At 39.8% G+C, this 23,747-nt stretch overlaps 1 long non-coding RNA gene across 1 annotated transcript; it reads left to right on the forward strand.

The window, feature by feature from the left end:
- Positions 1-19,619: 19,619 nt before the first annotated feature.
- LOC134294212 (uncharacterized) lies at positions 19,620-22,303 on the forward strand. The gene is made up of 2 exons (XR_010001184.1): positions 19,620-20,618; positions 20,947-22,303. It is a non-coding gene; the product is annotated as an uncharacterized LOC134294212 (long non-coding RNA).
- The last annotated feature ends 1,444 nt before the right edge of the window (positions 22,304-23,747 follow it).

Consider the following 23,747-nt stretch of genomic DNA (forward strand, 5'->3'; position numbering starts at 1 on the left):
AAACACAGTATGACACAGCGAACGAGATATATATACTGGATTTCATATCACAAAATCACAAGTCAAACACTTCCCAAGTGTTTAGGACTGTGTGATTTATAATTATTATCATCATCATTATTATCACTATTATTATTATCATTATCATTGTTATTAGAAGTATCATCATTTTAATTGTTATTATTATCATTATTATTGTGTTGTCGAAGGCTTTCATGGGAGGAATCACTGGGTGCTGTGAGTTTTCCACACTGTATGACCAAGTTCCAGCAGCATTCTCTCCTGATGTTTCGCTCACATCTATGGCAGGCATCCTCAGAGGTTGTGAGGTCTGTTGGAAACTATACAAGTGAGGTATATATATTTGTGGAATAATGTTCTGGGTGGGAGAAAGAACTCTTGTATATTGGAGGCAAGTGTGAATGTTGCAATTGGCCACCTTGATTAGCATCAAATAGCCTTTTAGCTTCAAAGCCTGGCTATTTCTTGCCTGGGGGAATCCTTTGTTAGGAGGTGTTATCTTGCCCTGATTGTTTCCTGTCTGTAATTCCCCTGTTTTCTGAGTGTTCTTTATTTACTGTCCTGATTTTAGAGGTTTTTTTAATACTAGTAGCCAGATTGTGTTCATTTTCGTGATTTCCTCCTTTCTGTTGAAATTGTCCACATGCTTGTGGATTTGAATAGCTTCTCTGTGTAGCCTGACATGCTGATTTTTAGAACTTGCTGACTGAAAGGTCGGCAGTTCAAATCCAGGGAGCAGGGTGAGCTCCTGTTGTTAACCCCAGCTTCTGCCAGCCTACCACTTCGAAAACATGCAAATATGAGTAGATCAATAGGTACCGCTTCGGAGGGAAGGTACTGGATTTCAGTATTCCCAATAAGGGATGATCAATATGTACTGACTAATATTTTTATGTGTTGTCGAAGGCTTCATGGCCGGAATCACAGGGTTGTTGTGTGTTTTCTGGGCTGTATGGCCATGTTCCAGAAGCAGAGAGGGCAAAACGTCAGGAGAGAATGCTTCTGGAACATGGCCATACAGCCCGGAAAACACACAACAACCCTAATATTTGTATGTTGTTCCTAAGATATTGTATGCTTTTGCCTAGAACTGAGGTTTGACCAAATTATCATCATCATCATTATCACAATAATATAATGCATTTTATTTAATACCCACCTGTCCTAATGGCTCGAGACAGGGTACAACAAACTCAAAAACAAATGAACATAAAAAATACAATAAAAAACGTAGATTTAAAACACACACACACACACACACATATATATGAAAACTTGTACCAAACTTATACCACCACTGAGCTGCTGACCGAAAGGTTGGCAATTCGAATCCAGGGAGTGGGGTGAGCGCCACCTGTTAGCCCCAGCTTCTGCCAACCTAGCAGTTCAAAAGCATGCAAATGTGAGTAGATCAATAAGTACCGCTCTGGCGAGAAGGTAATAGCGCTCCATGGCGTCATGCCGGCCACATGACCTTAGAGGTGTCTACGGACAATGCCGGCTCTTCGTCTTAGAAATGGAGATGAGCACCAACCCCCAGAGTCGGACACGACTGGACTTAATGTCAGGGGAAAACCTGTACCTGTTATTGCATGTAACGGGAATGCATGTAATGGACTGTTATTGCATGTAACGGGATTCAAGCACTCTGGTTTTTGGGGATCCAAGCCATGACTGAAGATACGACTCCTTTATACATAAAATCCCTAATGCTACCCATAGGATCATAGTGGGATCGGACCGCGTTGATTCCCCCAAAGAGTCTTCTTTAACAGTGGATTTTCTCCATGGAGGGGGGAAAAAAGTAAAGTTTGCTGTGATTTTCCCTTTTTCATCTTTTTTCAGAGCGAAGTGCCTAGGACGAGGGCAAGGCTTGGGGAGAAGCCAAGAGGGCCAGAGAAAACAGGGATTGGAAAGGAAAAGAGCCGTTGAATGCTAATGACTCATTACTGCTTCCAGGGCTTTTTGTCTCCTTTTTTATCCGGTCCGCCATAAAAAGAATTAATTGGACAGAAGAAAATGGCAGGCTCCCGGAATGACCGCAAATTAAGGCCGCCCGAGTGCCACTGGGGCTTTCGAGTTGTCCTTGGTGTGCCGAAACAATTTCAGGGTGCGTCTACACCAGGCTCTGTGGGTTGTGCTCTATTTCTAAGCTGAAGAGCTGGCATTGTCCATAGACACCTCCAAGGTCATGTGGCTGGCATGACTGCATGGAGTGCCGTTACTTTCCCTCTGAAGTGGTACCTATTAATCTACTCACATTTGCATGTTTTCTTTTTTTTTATTTATTTAAATTTTTATTCGGGTTTTCTTACGTGTACATACAATAAAAAAAAGGATAAAAAGAGTCGTGGGGAACAAGTGAGGAGTGGGGTATCGGGTTTAAGTAAAGGGGCAAAGGAAAAACAAGGGGAAGAGAAGGCAAAACAAATATATATATACATATATATACATATATATATATATATATATATATATATATATATATATATACATACACATACATATATATACATCCATATACATATTATATATGGGAAAAATAATAGAATAAAAAAAAAGAAAAAAAAGTATATATAATAAATTTGTGTCCTTCCGCTTTCTAATCTTTGTGGTTTAAATTTCTTTTCCTCTTCTTCCTTTTTTTTTTTCTTCCCTAGATTAGACTAGATTTGTTATACATTGCCTCGGGTTCTCTTTTTGCTTATTTTTCCTTTAGCTTTTTCTTGTATTCTTCATACTTGTCCCAGTTGGTTCGATTTATTATATTTCCTCTGTTCACTCTCATTAAATACGTTAATTTGTCCATATCATATATATCATTCAATTTCTCCAACCAGTCTTGTTTTGTTGGGATGTCTTTTTGTTTCCAATGTTTAGCAAAGGTTATTCGTGCGGCTGTTCCTACGTAGGTAATTATTTTGTCCTCATTTACATTCAATTTCATAGTGTTCTCCGTTAGTCCAAGTAAATAAATTTCTGGCTTCATTGGGAATGATTTTTGTAGTATTTTTTGTGCTTCTTCATGTATAGATTTCCAGTATAGTTTAGTTTGTGGGCACGTCCACCAGATATGAAAATATGATCCTTCATGCTTTTTACATTTCCAACATTTATTGTCCATATTTTTATACATAATCGCCAGTTTTTTTGGAGTGATATGCCATCGATGAAACATCTTGAGCCAGTTTTCTTGTAAATCTGTGGCGTATGTATATTTTTGTTTTGTGTTCCAAATTGATTCCCATTCTGACATCATAATTGGGCGTCCGATATTTTTTGCCCATTTCGTTGCACATATTTTTACATGTTCCATCTCCGTAGACCATTCTAATAGCTTCTTGTATATCCTTGTAATCTCTTTCCTTTCATTTTGCATTAGGACGTCCCAAAAGTTATCAGTCACATTGAATCCTAGTGCCTTGTCTTTTCCAAATTGTTCCTTTATTTGGGCGTATTGGAACCACGATATTCTATCAAATTTTTGTTTTATTTCTTCTTGTGATTTTAGTTGGTACTGTCCATCCTTTTTTCTTAGTATTTCCTTATATTTTGGCCATTTTGTCCATCCTAGAAGTTTATTCTGGTTGGCCTCCAAAGGTGATATCCAAAGGGGTGTTTTCTTATAAATCCTATCCTTATATTTGTCCCATACTTTTATTAATGAGGATCTGATAAAGTGATTTCCGAAATTTTTCTCCACCGATCTTTTGCCATACCAAAGATAGCTGTGCCACCCTCTCCTCAGGTCGAAACTCTCTAGTGCTAGTATGCTATTTTTTTCCAGGGTCGCCCAGTCTTTCACCCATGCCAATACACAAGATTCGTAATATAATTTTAGATTTGGTAGACCAAATCCCCCTCTTTTCTTGTCATCAGTCATTATTGTATAGTTTATTCTTGCCTTTTTACCCTTCCAAATGAATTTTGTTATTTCCTTTTGCCATTCTAAAAAGAGTTTGTTATTTCTTATCACTGGGAGATTTTGGAACAAAATGGTAAAGTGTTCATTTTTATTATCGCTATTCGTCCGAGAATAGAAATTTTCAGGTTCTTCCAATTCTGTAAGTCTTTTTTAATTTCATTCCACTTCAATTGGTAATTATTTTCCAATAGGTGTGCGTTTTTCGCTGTCAGCCAGATTCCTAGGTACTTTATTTTGGACACTACTTGAATGTTTGCCTCTTTCTCGATTCCTTCTCGATTTTTCTTGGATATGTTTTTTGTCAAAATCTTTGTTTTCTTTTTATTTAAGTAAAAGCCTGCAACTGATCCAAATTCTTCTATTTTGTCCAACCATTTTTGGATTTGGTATTTTGGATTTTCGATAATACAAATAAGGTCGTCAGCGAAGGCCCTCATTTTAAATTCATAGTTTGCTATTTTTGTTCCTTTTAATTGGTTATCATTTCTGATATTTCTTATTAGAACTTCGATTGCAAATATAAAGATCAAAGGTGATAACGGACACCCTTGACGTGTTCCCTTATTAATCTGTATATCTTTTGTATATTGCCCGTTTACTAAGACTTTTGCTTTTTGTTCCGTGTAAATTGCCTCAACGGCATTATAGAATTTGTAGCCAATATCGATTTCTTTGAATAATAATTTGATAAATGCCCAATTTAAATTGTCAAATGCTTTCTCTGCATCAATCGAAAGAAGTGCCAATTCTTTTTGATGGTGTGTTTCATAGTATTCGATTATATCTACTATAGTCCTCACATTTTCTTTCATATGTCGTCCCGGAAGGAATCCTTTTTGTTCTGGTCCAATCCATGTAGAAAGGAAATTTTTAAATCGATTTGTCAATATGTTCGTAAATATTTTATAGTCCAAATTTAGTAGCGAGATTGGACGATAATTCTTAACCTCCGATTTATCTGTATCTTCTTTGTGAATTGTTTTCGAACTGCTAGGTTGGCAGAAGCTGTGGCTAACAGCGGGTGCTCACTACACTCCCGGATTCGAACCTGCAACCTTTTGGTCAGCAAGTTCAGCAGCTCAGTGCTTTAACACGTTGCACCACCACGGGCTCCTGGATGCACCCCAAGTCATACATAACTAGAAACAACAACAACAACAACAATAATAATTTTTACTGTATGTATGGGTAAGTGTGTACGTTTTGTATGTTTCATATGTTTTGATATGGTCAAAATTGACTAATCAGTAGAGTTGTTTAGTCAATTGGACAGAAGAAATTATAATTATAATTATTATTATTATTATTATTTACATCAATAAAGAGTTGTTGTAAATAATAATAATAATAATAATAATAATAATAATAATAATAATAATAATAATAATAATAATAATAATCAACAGCAGAATTGACAAGAAGCAACTGGAAAAGCTTACACGAGATGAGGATTTAAAGATCAAACTACAAAGACTCTGGCACAAGCCAGTCAAGGTGGTCCCAGTGGTGGAAGACCTTGGCCAGCACTTAAAAACAATCGGCAATGACAAAATTGCCATCTGTCATCTGCAAAAGGCTATTTGGATCTGCACATATTATTTGCTGATATATCACATAGGCCTAGACACTTGGGAAGCATCCAACATGTGATCCAATACAAAGGCCTGTATAGTGATCTTGTTTGCTGTGCTGTGTAGTAGTAGTAGTAGTAGTAGTAATAATAATAATAATAATAATAATAATAATAATAATAATAATAATAATAATAATAACTGGGATCTGCGTGCATCATCCGAAAATACATCCCACAGTCCTAGACACTTGGGAAGTGTTCGACTTGTGATTTTGTGATATGAAATCCAGCATATCTATCTTGATTGCTGTGTCATACAATAATAATAATAATAATAATAATAATAATAATAATAATAATAATAATAAAGGTGATGTTTAGCATAAAACTGCAAAAGGCCTTAAGCGGAGCCTTCCGATGTATTGTAAGTTGCAAACTATATCGCCTTTTTGGCTCCCTTCTTGCACATTGGGAGGCATGGCGCTCTTTGCTCAAGAAGGTTTCACTTTGTCCCAGGAAATTAACAAACCTCCAAGCCTGGTCTTAAGAGCCGAGGCCAAGGCTGGCTCTCCGGCCGCCTTGGTGGCTGAAAGCCTTCCAGGACGGGTTTTTAATTAGCAGCAGGAATGCAAAGAGGCAAAAACAGCAGCCAAACAAAGAGGACAAAATGTGCCGGGAGAAGCCCTCCCCGCCGCCCAAAAAGAAGTCCTGCAGGACCAAGGGAAAGCAGTCGCCGCACATGGAGCGAGCTGGCATTATTGCCCTCTCCGAGACCCATTTATTCCTGCTCCAGAAAAGCTAGGCTGCGTGCATCATGCAATGGCTGCGGCAGAGAACGGACAACAGTGGACTCCAAGAGTTGGAAGGGAATACACACAATCAGTGAGGGTATCTGCATAGAGATAGCCTGGCCTTTGTTGCCTGGAGGCACCCTCTGTTTGGGAGATGTTACCTGGCCCCTGATTGCTTGTTGTCTTGGAGTTCTCCTGTTTCTGAGTGGTGTTCCTTATTTACTATCTTGATTCTGGTGTTTTTTAAATACAGTAAAGTCTCACTTATCCAACGTAAACGGGCTGGCAGAATGTTGGATAAGCGAATATGTTGGATAATAAGGAGGGATTAAGGAAAAGCCTATTAAACATCAAATTAGGTTATGATTTTACAAATTAAACAACAAAACATCATGTTAGACAACAAATTTGATAGAAAAAGTAGTTCAATACGCAGCAATGCTATGTAGTAATTACTGTATTTACGAATTTAGCACCAAAATATCATGATGTATTGAAAACATTGACTACAAAAAGGCGTTGGATAATCCAGAACGTTGGATAAGCGAGTATTGGATAAGTGAGACTCTACTGTACTGGTAACCATATTTTGGGCTCCCCCGGTGGCGCAGTGTTTTAAAGCGCTGAGCTGCTGAAATTGTGGACCAAAAGGTTGCAGGTTCGAATTTGGGGAGCGGAATGAGCACCCTTCACATGTTTTGATATGGTCAAAATTGACTAATCAATAAAGAGTTGTTGTTGTTGAATGAGCACCCACTGTTAGCCCCAGCTTTTGCCAACCTAAAAAAGTAAAGGTAAAGGTTAAGTCCAGTCATGTCTGACTCTGGGGGTTGGTGCTCATCTCCATTTCTAAGCCGAAGAGCCGGCATTGTCTGTAGACACCTCCAAGGTCATGTGGCCGGCATGACTGCATGGAGCGCCGTTACCTTCCCGCCGGAGCAGTACCTATTGATCTACTCACATTGGCATGTTTTCGAATTACTAGGTTGGCAGGAGCTGGAGCAACAGCGGGCGCTCATGCTGCTCCCGGGATTTGAACCTCGGACCTTTCGGTCTGCAAGTTCAGCAGCTCAGTGCTTTAACACACTTCGCCACCAGAGCTCCTTATTTTCGAACTGCCAACCTATCAGTTCGAAAATATGCAAATGTGAGTAGATCAATAGGTACTGCTCTGGTGGGAAGGTAACAACTGGAGTCATGCCAGCCACATGACCTTGGAAGTGTCTACAGACAACGCCGGCTCTTCAGCTTAGAAATGGAGATGAGCACTGATCCCCAGAGTCGGACACGACTGGACTTTACCTTTTACTTTTAAAACATATTTTATTCAAGCTCCCTCTATGCAGACACCCTTGCTGATTGACTTTGCAAATTTCATGGCTACTAATGCTATTCAAGCTTGCTTATCTCAACATTCATATTTGCTTCAAAGAGACAAGAGTTCTTTTCCCCCACCGTGGACATTCCAAGATATATACGTTCCACTCCACGCTCTCACTATCAACAGAACCTCTGAGGATGCCATCCACAGATGCAGGCAAAACATCAGGAGAGAATGCTACTGGAACATGGCCATTCAGCCCAAAAAAACTCACAGCCACCTAGACAACAAGGAAGCTTGGAAAACTTAATTTGTTGGACCTTATCTCCCAGATTCCCACTGGATAGGAGATTTTGGAAGTTCCTTATGTATTTATTTATTTATTTACAGCATTTATATTCCGCCCTTCTCACCCCAAAGAGGACTCAGGGAGGATCACATTACACATATAGGCAAACATTCAATGCCTTTTAACATAGAACAAAGACAAACAAACATAGGCTCCGAGCGGGCCTCGAAGTCATGACCTCCTGGTCAGAGTGATTCATTGCAGTGATTCATTGCAGCTGCTCTCCAGCCTATGCCACAGCCCAAGCCCTTCTACATGTCTCTGGATCCAAAACTGGTGGCACCAAGAGAGTGAACTCTACCCATTGATATGCTCATTCTCTTCTCTATTCTGAATCTGCTACTAGTTTAATTCCTCATTGCTGAGTTCCTTTCAGGTTGAAGGGATAATATGTAAATGTAGAATATGCAAAAGTGCAACATGCAAAAGTGCAATATGCAAAGGTGCAATATGCAAAAGTGCAATATGCAAAGGTGAAATATGCAAAGGTGAAATATGCAAAGGTGAAATATGCAAAGGTGAAATATGCAAAGGTGCAATATGCAAAAGTGAAATATGCAAAGGTGCAATATGCAAAGGTGCAACATGCAAAGGTGAAATATGCAAAAGTGAAATATGCAAAGGTGCAATATTCAAAGGTGCAATATGCAAAGGTGCAATATGCAAAAGTGCAACATGCAAAGGTGAAACATGCAAAGGTGCAATATGCAAAAGTGCAATATGCAAAAGTGAAATATGCAAAGGTGCAATATTCAAAGGTGCAATATGCAAAGGTGCAATATGCAAAAGTGAAATATGCAAAAGTGAAATATGCAAAAGTACGATATGCAAATATGGAAATGCACATTTCTAAGAAGCAAATCTTCCCCCTGATTAGTATCCCCCCAGATTCATCGTATGGGTTATTTCTGTGGATCTTGGGAAGCAGCGATTGCAAGGCATCCACTCCATCCCCCCACATCTCCCCGCAGCCCTGGAGTCCTCCAGCAATCCTGCCAAGTGTTATAAAAATATATCAGAGTGTGCCAAAACATTTAGCACTCTGCTTATTACTTGAAGGTTAGAGGTTAAACAAATTCCTCCGTAGAATTTACTGCATTCATTTCAGCTTTGCAACACAGCCTCGGTTCGCGGCAGATATATTTCATGGAGAAAGAAGTCCCTTAAGGATTCGGTGTTTTTAAAAAGAAAGAAAGAAAGGAGGAGGGGCAAACAGCTTCACAACATGTTTTATATAAGAAAACATATACGAAAAACTATATAAAACTAAAATCTCTTTCCCAATGGCCAGTAAACCTGAGACATAAAGAAAATGCCTCTTTAAAGCAAGCTGTTAATTTTATTTTCTTCTCCAATCTTCCTCCTTTAAGTCTGGATGGAGAAGAGGCATCTGTGCTGCATTTTTCAAGACTTATGACCACCAAAGCATCTTCTTCCTCTTCCTCTTCTTCTTCTTCTTCGCCTTATTTCTATCCCGCTCTTCTCACTCTTGCAAGGGACTCAGAGTGGAGTATGGAAGAAGATCTATGAGGTGCAGGAAGAGATCCATGGTGTATGGGAGGAGGTCCATGGTATACATGAGATGGTCCATGGAATATGGAAGGAGGTCCATTGTATATACTAAGGAGTTCATGAGAGATAGAAGGAGATCCACATGATATATAAAGAGGTCCATGGAGTACAAAAATAGGTCTATCTGGTATGAGATGAGGTCCATGGGGTACAGAAGCAGATTCATAGGGTATGGAAGGAAGTCCATGGGGTATGGAAGGAGGTTCTCAGGATATGGAGTAAGGAGGAGGTTCGTGAGATACATAAGGAGGGTTCATAGGATATGGTCTTCCATATGATCTACCCTATTGTCCATATGGTCCATGATATACGGAAGCAGGTCCATGGGATACAGAAGGAGGTTCGTAGGGTATGGAAGCAAGTTCATGGGGTACATAAGGTGGTCTATGGGATACAGAAGGAGGTTCATAGAGAAGCAAGTCCATGGGGTACATAAGGAGGTCTATGGAGCACCAAAGAAGGTTCATAGGGCATGGAAGAAAGTCCATGAAGTACAGAAGGAGAGCCACATGAAACAGAAGGAGGTTCATGAGGCATGGAAGGAAGTCCATGAAGTATAGAAGGAGGTAAATGGGGTATAGAAGAAGGTTCATAGAGTATGGAAGAAAGTCCATGAAGTACAGAAGGAGATCCGTGAAGTATAGAAAGAGGTGGATGAGGTGCCGAAGGACATCCATGGGATACAAAAGGAGGTCCGTAGGGTCTGGGAGGAGGTCCATTGAGGTGGACACCACAGTGCCTCCAATTCCTTGGAGTACCTTCCAACTCTATGTCTGTGTTTTAGTATTCTTCTAGTATTGTCTTCAGAGATCTCTAATGTTAAGCTGCTGAGTGCAAAACCACAAAAAGGCACATGGGAAGGAGGGAGGAGAGCAGGGGGGGGGGGGGACCAGCCACAAGAAGCAGCCCATCCGCAGGTTCCCGCGTCCATTAAGGTCTTGGGTTTCCTCAAAGAGGAGCGGGGGAACGGGAATCCAGACATGTAGGTGTCTTGTATGGAAGCTAATAAAACTGGGTCGGCGGATTGAAGACGGAGGGCCGCAGGGACCATTTAGAGGTATCCATCACCTAAATGAGGAGGCGGAGGAAGTCTGGATGATAGTAACCTCCATATTAAAAAATTCTAGCTTGTCAACAAGCAATGCGCGGCGCCCGCGTCTGGACAACGGCGAAACCAGATGTTACGGAGCAATCACCGTTGGATGAGAACAAGGTGAGCCGGAAGAGAAAGCGAGGCGAAACAAGATTGCATTTGTAAAAAAAAAAAATACACACAATAACACTGGACGACCCTTCCAGAAAAACATACTCCGAAAGGGTTCTGCCTCGAATGTTCTGGTTTCAATTAAAACACCTTCCATGGAATATTGTTCATATTGATGGGGTGACCGGTTCTCCGGCTGTGTTTGAAGGACGCTTATGGGTTTTTCGCAAGCAACATCTGGAGCAGACTCTATGGGTCCAGATGTTGGTCGGGGGGCTGAACCCATCCCTCGGCACCCCATCCTTCTTCTTCGCCAAACTCTCCTTATACAGAAATGGAAGGGGGGAATTGGGGGTCAACACTAAAATTCCGTCCGAAGTCGAGACAAAAGCAAAGTGGATGCATTTTAGGATTTGGGAAGGGAGCAAAAATCATTCAGTTGAGCAAAAAATCACCATAATAGTGTGAAATGTTGATCAAGTTGGGGACAGGTTGCAAAGCACAACCTTATTGGCAAAATGTGACTTTCAGAGATGAGACCAAATTCCAGATCTAAGATAATGTACCAGTATTCCTTATCCAAAAAGCCTAGGGCCAGAAGTGTTCTGTAGTTTGGATTTTCTTGGAATAGTTGCATATGCATAATGTGATGGGACTCTTGAAAAAGGGAAATTCATTTGTTTCATATACAAGTCATATATAAGTCATACACCGTATTTTAAAAGACTTTTGTGTATAAAAAATGTGCATATTCAACCATCAGAAAGCAATGGTGCCACTATCTCAACCACCATTGCTGGCAATGTGTTCCCAAAGACTTTCATGGCCGGAATCACAGGGTTGTTGTGCGTTTTCCGGTCTCTATGGCCATGTTGCAGAAGCATTCTCTCCTGACATTCCGCCCACATCTATGGCAGGCATCCTCAGAGGTTGTGAAGTATAATATATGCCTGCCATAGATGTGGGCGAAACATCAGGAGAGAATACTTCTGGAACATGGCCATACAGCCCAGAAAACACACAACCACCCCATTGCTGGCAATTTTGGAGTATTTTGGATTTCAGTATTCCCAATAAGGGATGATCAATATGTATTGACTAATATTTTTATGTATTGTCAAAGGCTTTGTGGCTGGAATCACAGGGTTGTTGTGTGTTTTCCGGGCTGTATGGCCATGTTCCAGAAGCAGAGAGAGCAAATTCTAAGGAGAGAATGCTTCTGCAACATGGCCATACAGCCCAGAAAACACAAAACAACCCTAATATTTATATGTTGTTCCTAAGATATTGTATGCTTTTGCCCAGAACTGAGGTTTGACCAAAGCATCTTCATCATCATCACCATCATCACAATAATATAATGCATTTTATTTAATACCCACCTGTCCTAATGTCTCAAGACAGGGTACAACAAACACAAAAACAAATGAACATAAAAAATACAATAAAAACATAGATTTAAAACATGCACACAAACACACACACACACACACACACATATATACAGTAGAGTCTCACTTATCCAACATTTGCTTATCCAACGTTCTGGATTAACCAATGCATTTTTGTAGTCAATGTTTTCAATACATCGTGATATTTTGGTGCTAAATTCGTAAATACAATAATTACTACATAGCATTACTGCATATTGAACTATTTTTTCTGTCAAATTTGTTGTAGCACATGATGTTTTGGTGCTTAATTTGTAAAATCATAACCTAATTTGATGTTTAATAGACTTTTCCTTGATCCCTCCTTATTATCCAACATATTCGCTTATCCAACATTCTGCCAGTCCGTTTATGTTGGTTAAGTGAGACTTTACTGTACATATGAAAACTTATACCAAACTTATATCACCGCTGAGCTGCTGACCGAAAGGTTGGCAATTCGAATCTAGGGGGTGGTGAGCGCCACCTGTTAGCCCCAGCTTCTGCCAACCTAGCAGTTCGAAAGCATGCAAATGTGAGTAGATCAATAGGTACTGCTTCGGCGGGAAAGTAACAGCGTTCCATGGCATCATGCCAGCCACATGACCTTTATGGTTCCCGTCCCCTTGATCTGGTCATGTAAGTGTGATTTATTGTTATAATTGTATTATTTTACTTTGTTTAATAATGTGTATTATGTTGTTATGTAATGTTTGTGTTGGTTTTATGACTGTAAACCGCCCTGAGTCCCATCTGGGAGATAGGGCGGTATATAAATAAAGTTTTATTATTATATTATTATTATTGAAGGTGTCTTTGGACAATGCTGGCTCTTCGGCTTAGAAATGGGGATAAGCACCAATCCCCAGAGTCGGACACGACTAGATTTAACGTCAGGGGAAAACCTTTACCTTTACCAAACACAGATACAGAATTGACATGTAGTGGCAACATAATGTAAATCAAAACTCATGATTGAAATAGAGTCGGCCTGTGATGATTTCCAAACCTCATTGGCTTTTTTCGCTGCTGCATCACATTCTTGGCTCATGTTCCACTGACTCCTAGATGCCTTTCCCATGGCCTGTTTCAAGTTAAGTGTCACTCATTCCATATCTCGGCATTTCATATTTTCTGTCGCACCTTACCTTTCTCCCCCATTTTATGGAGGCTACATTGAAATGTGGAAACTGTTTGCAAAAAATTACCAAACAAACCCCATTCTGCTGCGGAATCAGGTTCTCCAAACTTCTTCCCTGGCTTCCCAACCTTTCCGGTTCGCTGGAACATGTGGGGTTTATCAGCTGGCTGAATGATCCAATCTGTCCCCACCTGGACTGAAAGGTTGCGTTCCCTCATTTGCTTTCTTGTGACCTCATCCACATCTGGCCGGAGGAAATGAAAGAGCCAGCGTTTCCTCCGCAAGCCGAGATCCTTTCGCAAAAGCCTCACACTTCTGCCTCATTAACTTTACAGTTTGGCAGCCGGGGAAGCAGCGAGCTTCTGTTTGCTTCAAGAATGGACGGACCGTGGACTATATTTTCTCTCCGGCCATGCTTGATGCCAACTCAATAGACTTCCCTCGATCCAGATGCTAGACTCCTATGGATGTAGCCTAGAATTGCATTGGCCTTTTTTTGTTGCTGCATCACACTCTTGGCTCATGTTCTAGACTCTTAGATAGGCAAGAGGCCACTATAACTAGAAATGTAATCCAATAATATAAACTATAAAACAGTAATTAAACCAAAATATAATCCATGTGTTACCAACACACATACATTCATAGAAAGTAAAACTCTATAGTCAGAGTTTGTGAGTCCAATGCCCACAAGTACATGTTCCACATGGAGGACAGTATAAGTCACTAATTGTGTCCAAATTTAAACGTCCAAGTAAGTGAATCCTTTTATGAAATCCAATGTTTTAAACAAGTCCAAGGTTAGTCACCATCCACGACCGGTTTCGACTGTGTAGTCTTCCTCAGGTGGTGGTTATGCAGGTATGGAGAACCTAGAGTAGTCAATTTCGTTCTTCAAGTATATAATTTCAATATGTCATTATCAATGACGGAGTGGACCTACAGGGAATACATACAAGTGGCTAGAAACACTTGTACAGGATAAAAATACAAATTACAAAGTATAGTAAAAGCATTGAAGACAGGAGCATGTATACTCACATAAACTCTCCTACATCAACTCTCCTACAAAGGTGCTCTGCTACTGGTTTGATTCCTTAGGCAAGCACAGGAGAAGCAGGTAGAACTCACTGTATATAGGGAGAATTTTAAAGGGGACCAGTATGGATATAGGTGTGGCTATGTACCAGCCATTTGAAAGAAGTTTTACATAAAAAGAACCTATTTGAACTTCACCAAAGGTATACACCAAGCTCACAGAAAACATTGAAATGAAATAGAATCATGGAGACCCTTAGGGTGAACTGTTTTAAGAGTGAATATCCAGAAAGCTTCCCGTTGTTGTAATTTGGTGCATAAATCTGTGTTTGAGGAAGAAGTAACTACCTCTAGGACTAGAACTCTGAATGATTCAGGACTATGGTTCATGTCATTGAAATGTTTATACAGGCTTGAGTCAATGGCCTGATTCCTAATCTTACTCTTGTGTTCTGTTACACGGAGTTTAATTTGTCTACTGGTCTGGCCGACATACATCAAGGAACAGTAGAGTCTCACTTATCCAACATAAACGGGCCGGCAGAACGTTGGATAAGCGAATATGTTGGATAATAAGGAGGGATTAGGAAAAGCCTATTACACATCAAATTAGGTTATGATTTTACAAATCAAGCACCAAAACATCATGTTATACAACAAATTGACAGAAAAAGTAGTTCAATACACAGTAATGCTATGTATTACTGTATTTTTGAATTTAGCACCAAAATATCACAATGTATTGAAAACATTGACTACAAAAATGCGTTGGATAATCCAGAACGTTGAATAAGTGAGACTCTATTGTAGTTAGGGATTATTTATTTATTTATTTATTTACTACATTTATATCCTGCTCTTCTCACCCTGGAGGGGACTCAGAGCGGCTTACAAATCAAATGAACATGCAATATATTACTAGCATAGCACAATATAAGCATTAAATTACTATATCGTACTCTATCATTATATGGTAATATTATTAGTAATATTACACTTAATATATAATATATAATTAATATTATTATATTGTATTATTAGTAGTATATATGTATATATATATATTCCTCAACTTCAGAAGAGGAAGGGGAGCAGGAGAGTGTTCAGGAATCAGAGGGGGAGTTGGAATTAGAGGAGGAGGTCTTGCAAGTGCCCACATTTCAGGAAAGGTGAAAGGAAACAGAGCTGAGACGCCATCCAGCTAGAATAGCTGCTAGAAACTCTAAAGTAATTGGGAACCACACTAGCAGCTGCTGCGTGAGGGAACAGGGCTATAAATCAGAAGCAGGAGTAGTCAGTTTCCGCTGGTAACAAACGACCCTGATGCTTAAGCCTTTGCTCCCCTTTGTGCCTGCTTCGAGTCTGCGTTTGGGAAACTGCTCCTAAGGATTTATTGTTCAAGGCACGTTGTTTCTTCGTCTGAAGTGAGACTGCTGCTTTATTTGGAACTTTATCAGAAACTTGAGAACTGTGTCTGCAGTAAGACTTCTTTGCTTTCTTTTGCATCATACAACTGCATGTGCTGTTCTTTTATGTTTTGCTGAAATAAAGCAGTTTTCATTTATGAGGGTTATCCAGACAGTAGATTACGTTTTGGAATTAAAAATGAACAAAGTATAGGAGAAAACATTTACCATATGCAATAATAATAATAATAATCATAATAATCATAATAATACTTTATTTATACCCCGCCACCATCTCCCCAACGGGGACTCGGGCGGCTTACATGGGGCCATGCCCAGAACAGTACAATATAACAGAATATAAAAAGAACAACAAATCATAACACATTGAACAATACAATAAATGAAAATATACATTACAACGCAAAATCAGATGAACAATAAAACAAGGGCGGGCCACATGAACACTAAGTTAAAACTTGGGGTGAGAAAGAAATAAGAATAAAAACCACAAAGAACAGGCTCATAAAATAGTGGTGCAATCTAGAGGATAGATATTGGAGGGGAGCAACAGAGAAGATGTATGTAGCCAGACCCAAATACCACTTCTCAACATAGTCGCCATTCAAATCGAGGCACGTATCATAGCGATGAATGAGCTTGGCAACTCCTTCCCCACAAAACTTGCATCCTCAACCAGCCGGTCACCCCTGCAAAACTCTGCATTGAAGACACAAACAGCAGAGTTTGGTGGGGAAGGAGTTGCCAAGCTCATTCATCTTTTGCCTTTTATCTCCTCCTGTGAGAACCAATCTTGCCATTCTGCAGGCAAGATGTAGCTGCATGGATATTTTGTCTGATATTTTTACGTTTTTCCTTCCTTAGAAGATTGCTTAGAGGGATAGTTAGCTCCAAGAACCTTTTTCTATCTAGAATGGATTTTTAAACCACATTTTGAACTTATATTTTGGCTTTAGCATGACTATTGAAGGCTCAAATCTTTGCCGTGCTCCTCCCAAAGGGAGGCCAAACTGCATTGCATCCCACAGTGTAGATGCGCCCCAAGGCCGAGTAACCTCTCCCAGGGCCTTGGCTGCTTCCACTGAGATCTTATAAGGGAGTGATTGGCCGCTCGGCTTCTCCTCCTTTGCGGTTTCTGCAAAGCCTCATTAGGGTTGAACTGAAGCAACCACTAAACTGCATGTGGTTCCAGAGGTCAGTGGCGCTTGGGAATCCTGGCGCCAGTTCCAAACGAGGGATCCTCCGCTGGGAAAGACATTCGGCTTTCGCTCTGCAGGAACAAGGAGCAACCCGTCGCCTGCAACAAGCAAACTGGAAATAATAACAACAACAACAACAACAATAATGTGATCGGCACATTGGGTGCCGTGCCAAAAGATCTCAGCCTGATTTGGAAACAATAGAAATTGACAAAATCACAATCTGCCAACTGCAAAAGGCCACCCTACTGGGATCTGCACGCATCATCTGAAAATACATCACACAGTCCTAAACACTTGGGAAGTGTTCGACTTGTGATTTTGTGATACAAAATCCAGCATATCTATCTTGTTTGCTGTGTCATAATAAAATAATAATAATGTTTAGAATCTCAGAATCATAGGGATGGAAGAGATCCCAAAGGCCATCTAGTCCAACCCCCTGCCCTACAGGAAAAGCACCATCAAAGCCCTCCCAACAGATGGCCATCGAGACTGCTTAAAAATCTCTGGAGAAGTTGACGCCATCACCTTTCAGGGCATGCTATATTCCACTAGAATTGGAAGGGAGCCCAGCCGACCTCCTCCTTGCAGGCAGGCAGGCACAATCAAAGCCCTCCTGACAGATGGCCATCTAGACTCTGCTTTAAAACATCTAGAGAAGGAGTCTCCATCACCTTTCAGGGCATTTTATATTCCACTAGAATTGGAAGGGGCCTCTGGAGACCATCTAGTCCGACCTCCTCCTTTCAGGCAGAAAGGCACAATCGAAGCCCTCCTGACAGATGTCCATCCAGACTCTGTTTTAAAACCTCTGGAGAAGGAGACTCATCACCTTCCAAGGCATTCTATATTCCAATAGAATTGGAAAGGACTCCAGTCCGATCTCCTCCTTGCAAGCAGGAAGGCACAATCAAAGCCTTCCCGACAGATGGCCATCCAGACTCTACTTAAAAATCTCTGGAGAAGTTGACGCCATCACCTTTCAAGGCATTCTATATTCCACTAGAATTGGAAGGGAGCCCAGCCAACCTCCTCCTTGCAGACAGGAAGGCACAATCAAAGCCCTCCTGACAGATGGCCACCCAGACTCTGCTGTTCAGATGGCCATCCAGAATTCTGGCTGTTAGGAATTGTGGGAGTGGAAGTCCAAAACAGCTGGAGGGCCCAACTTTGCCCATGCCTAGTATAGATGCTACCGAGTGATGGAGAGGGGGAAGACACGACATCTTTCTTACAGTTTCCTTCTGGAACTCAAGGACCGCAGACACACATTCCAGGCCGAATTCAATTTTATGCTGCAGGGCTCCAAGTCTGGAAAGTCAGAGCCGCAGCTGCCGATGTGGGGTTTGCGTATATCTGTGTGCGTTACCGAAGGATCCATACAAATAAAGGCACAAAACCCTGTTAGGCAGGAATGCATGGCTAAGTCTCGGCTCCCGTTACGGCGGCGGCGGGGGGGGGGGGGGATCTCTTCCAGACTGAACGTTTCTGCATTTGCAGCCATTGGTTTTTAGTTAGACAGCAATCTCTGCACATTTGTAGATTTGGTCATTCAGAGGCTTTCATGGCTGGGATCACTGGGTTGTAGTGAGTTTTTCAAATTCCCACAGGATCTATGGAACGCCTTGCTCGGTAACAAAGGGAAGACCGGAGGGAAAAGAACAGAAAAAATATTGTATATACTCAAGTATATACTCAAGCCCTTTTTTTAAGACTGAAAAAGCCTCGGCTTATACTCGGGTGAGGGTCCTGGTTGGCTTATATGTGGGTCAGCTTATACTCGAGAATATATGGTACATTTATTATTTTTCTCTATTATTATTGGTATTATTACATTTATTATTTTTCTCTATTATTGTTGCTACTATTACATTTATTTTACTCTATTTTATTATTACATTTATTATTTTTCTCTATTATTGTTGCTACTATTACATTTATTCTATTTTTATTATTACATTTATTATTTTTCTCTTATTATTGGTACAGTAGAGTCTCACTTATCCAGCATAAACGGACTGGCAGAACGTTGGATAAGCGAATATGTTGGATAATAAGGAGAGATTAAGGAAAAGCCTATTAAACATCAAATTAGGTTATGATTTTACAAATTAAGCACCAAAACATCATGTTATACAACAAATTTGACAGAAAAAGTAGTTCAATACGCAGTAATGCTATGTAGTAATTACTGTATTTACGAATTTAGCACCAAAATATCACAATGTATTGAAAACATTGACTACAAAAATGCGTTGGATAATCCAGAATGTTGGATAAGCGAGTGTTGGATAAGTGAGACTCTACTGTATTACATTTATTATTTTTCTCTATTATTGTTGCTACTATTACATTTATTTTACTCTATTTTTATTATTATTCATAATACATTTATTATTTCACTCCGATCTTATTATTATTGCATTTATTACTTTACTCTATTTATTATTACATGTATTATTTTCCTGTATTTATTATTATTATTACATGTATTATTTTACTCTATTATTATTAAAAGGATACATAAGCACATTTACATGGAAGAAGACGAGAATCATGATTTGATCAGAGTTGGACAGTGTTATCTTAAATTAGAGCTTGATGTAAATATTCAAAAACATTTAACCTACTGGTGCCTCAAGTCACGAGGCTTTAGTCCACTACTTGGTATATGTTTTTATTTCTGAATGTATCACCCTCGGCTTGTACTGGAGTCAATGTTTTCCCAGGTTTTTTTGTGGTAAAATTAGGTGCCTCGGCTTATATTCGGGTCGGCTTATACTTGAGTATATACAGTATGTGCCAACACCCTCAGTTCCTTTCCTGGCCTGTCTTTCCCATTGCAAGGTCTCCTCTTGCTCCGTCAGCAGTTCTGAACATATTCCAGGGAAGCTTTTAAGCTCAATGAATCTGGGCGCCTTTGCATTTGGGAGCGAAATCCAAGCCCTGAGTGATAGGCACCAGTTGGATAGTTTCTGGGCTTTAATGTGGGGGGAGAGCAATGAAATTCTTGCTAGGAATCCAGTTTCAACTGAGAGAGAAAGTAAAGCAGCAGGTGAACATGGCAACATCTGCACCCAGGGGGAGAAAGAGCTAAAAGAATCGACAAGTTGGGGAAAAGTGATCCAACATCTGGCAGCATCCCAAGCCATCTTTTGATTCCTCGAATTCGATGTGTGTGTTTGCATCGGTGTTTCTGTATTGCACCGAAAGGAGCCCAAGGCACCTCGGTTGGTTCTGCACAGCAGCTGGGTCGCGTTACTAAAATGTTTTCCAAAATGGGATGGACACTCTGAAGGGCAATGTTTTCCATCTGGCCGAGAAAGCCCTCCATCCAACCCTCGCCCACCTCTTCCTCCCCAGCCCCGGCCAGAGAGATACGCACATGCAAGGGAGGAAGAAGTCAAGGGTCAAGCTCATTAGGATGCAAAAAAGAAGAGATAATGAGACAGGAAGTGGTGATGTCACAGCCTCCCTCCCCGGCGCCTATTCCCCAATGGCATTCCAGCCCACAAAGCCTGTTAAAGATGCCTTTTGCATCCTCCCCTTGCATCTTGCAAAGAGATCCCATTCATCTGTCAAAGAGATAGGCAAACACTATAAAGGTTCAAAACATAAAAAGAGGTACAGTCGAGTCTCACTTATCCAACATAAACGGGCCGGCAGAATGTTGGATAAGCGAATATGTTGGATAATAAGGGGGCATTAAGGAAAAGCCTATTAAACATCAAGTTAGGTTATGATTTTAAAAATGAAGCACCAAAACATCATGTTAGACAACAAAAGTAGTTCAATACGCAGTAATGCTATGTAGTAATTACTGTATTTATGAATTTAGCACCAAAATATCACGATATATTGAACACATTGACTACAAAAATGCATTGGATAATCCAGAACATTGGATAAGCGAGTGTTGGATAAGTGAGACTCTACTGTATGTATATTAGAGCATCATGCAAAGGCCACAGAAATAGTCAGGCCTCTCTGAGTACAGAGCTATCTTCTTTCTATGTCAAAAAGATAAGCAAATACTATAAAGGTTCAAAACATAAAAAGAGGTACAGTAGAGTCTCACTTATCCAACATAAACGGGCTGGCAGAACGTTGGATAAGCGAATATGTTGGATAATAAGGAGAGGTTAAGAAAAAGCCTATTAAACATCAAAATAGGTTATGATTTTACAAATTAAGCACCAAAAAACATCAAGTTATACAACAAATTTGACAGAAAAAGGAGTTCATTACACATTAATGTTAGGTAGTAATTACTGTATTTACGAATTTAGCACCAAAATGTCACAATGCATTGAAAACATTGACTACAAAAATGCATTGGATAATCCAGAACGTTGGATAAGCGAGTGTTGGATAAGTGAGACTCTACTGTATGTATATTAGAGCATCATGCCAAGGCCACAGAGATAGTTAGGCCTCTCTGAGTACAGAGCTATCTTCTTTCTATGTCAAAAAGATAAGCAAATACTATAAAGGTTCAAAACATAAAAAGAGGTATGTATATTAGAGCAAAACATAAAATGCAATATGTAATTTAGAGCATCATGTACATACAGTATTCACCTGAGAGTTAACAACAATACTGAAAATATACTGGTTCCCGGCTTTACTCCAGTTTCGGTTGTCCTTCTGGTAAGCGGCAATTGATAAGCAGCAAATAGTTTTCAATTTGTATATTGTTGGCTCTGCTTCAGTAAAGCTTTAAGAGATAAAAGGAAATGGTCTAGTATTGTGCTCTTTATAAGATATAATTTATATAGACCAAGTGAAAATAGACATATCAAAGCATGCTATATTAAGAGTTACAACACAAAGGTTTTTCCAAACCCAGGCATAGTAGTTACTCTCTACTTAGATGTTTGCAGTGTCAGTATGCTGAAATGTGGTTTCTATGACGCGAGCAGTCATTCATGGTTTTCTAAAGGTTTAAATATATGATTACAGGTAACAGCTGAGGTCTAGTCTGTTGTTTAAATCATAAAGGGTGGTTGTTTTCAGTTTGTAGATCCAAAACGTTTCTCTTCCGAGGACACCAGTTCTAATGTCTGTGTAAGCAGTAATATGTAACTTCTCTAGAGCAAAAAATTTAAAGCTCTTATATGGGTGAGATTTATCATGAAAATGTGTGTATAAAGTGGAATCAAGATTTTTGCTTCTAATTTTTGAACAATGTTCTTGAATTCTGATTCTCAGTGGTCTAGTGGTCATCCCAATGTACAGCAAGTCACAAGGACACTGAATTACATAGATTACATTTTCCGTTGAGCATGTAATAAAGTCTTTCAAATTGATTTTGATGTGTAATGATGGATGAGAAAACTGCTTAATGTCGAATGTGAGGCAACAAACATCACAATGACCCCACTTAAAACTCCCTGTTGTAATACTTGTGGATTCTACACTGGATTTTTAAAAGTCATTTTTAAAGCATTCATCTGCCCTGGAATTGCCTCTTGACTTAGGACAACTCCTTTAACCAGAAAGGGTTTTCTTAGATTCCACTTACACTGTCCATTGAATCATGGCAACAACGGGTTGCTGTGAGTTTTCTAGGCTGTATGGCCATGTTCCAGAAGAAGTACTCCATCAAGGACTCAGTGTCACAGTGGATGATGAAGCAGCAGCTTCCCCTGTGGCTGGAATTGAGCATACTCTCATGAAGCCGGAAGCTGGAAAATGTTAAATTGGGGTTGTGTGTTTTCCAGGCAGTATGGCCATGCTCCAGAAGCATTCTCTCCTGACGTTTCGCCCACAACTACGACAGGCACCCTCAGAGGTTGTTGAGGTCTGTTGGAGACTTGACCAGTGGGGTTTATATATCTGTGGGAGGGCCAGGGTGAGAGAAAGAGCTCCTCACCACCTCTGAGAACACCTGCCATAGAAGTGGGTGAAACATCAGGAGGAAATGCTTCTGGAACATGGCCATACAGCCCGGAAAATGCACAACAACCCAGAAAGAACTCTTGCCTGTAGGAGGCAAGTGTGAATGTTTCAAGTACCGTATATACTCGAGTATAAGCTGACCCAAATATAAGCCGAGGCACCTAATTTTACCACAAAAAACTGGGAAAACATTGACTCCAGTATAAGCCGAGATGCCAATAAAATTAAATTAATTTTAAATGTTTTCATTTTAAATATTTTTGAATCTCCACCTCAAACTGTAATTTAAGATATGAGTGTCCAACTCTGATTAAATCATTATTCTCATCTTCTTCAATGTAAATGTGCTTATGTATACTTTTAATAATAATAGAGTGAAATAATACATGTAATAATAATAATAATAATAATAAATGCAGTAAAATAATAAATGTAATAACAAATAGAGTAAAATAATAAATGTATTATTAATAATAAAAACAGAGTAAAATAAATGTAAAAGTAACAACAATAATAGAGTAAAATAATAAATGTAATAATAATCATTAATAGAGTAAAATAATAAATGCAACAATACCAATAATAATAGAGAAAAATAATAAATATACCATATATACTTTAGCTCCAGCTCCTGCCAACCTAGCAGTTTGAAAACATGCCAATGTGAGTAGACCAATAGGTATTGCTCCGGCGGGAAGGTGACGACGCTCCATGCAGTCATGCCGGCCACATGACCTTGGAGGTGTCTACGGACAATGCCGGCTCTTCGGCTTAGAAATGGAGATGAACACCAACCCCCAGAGTCAGACATGACTGGACTTCACGTCAGGGGAAACCTTTACCTTTACTTAT

The sequence above is a fragment of the Anolis carolinensis genome, unplaced genomic scaffold (genome assembly GCF_035594765.1).
Source record: "Anolis carolinensis isolate JA03-04 unplaced genomic scaffold, rAnoCar3.1.pri scaffold_13, whole genome shotgun sequence".
Classification (NCBI taxonomy): domain Eukaryota; kingdom Metazoa; phylum Chordata; class Lepidosauria; order Squamata; family Dactyloidae; genus Anolis; species Anolis carolinensis.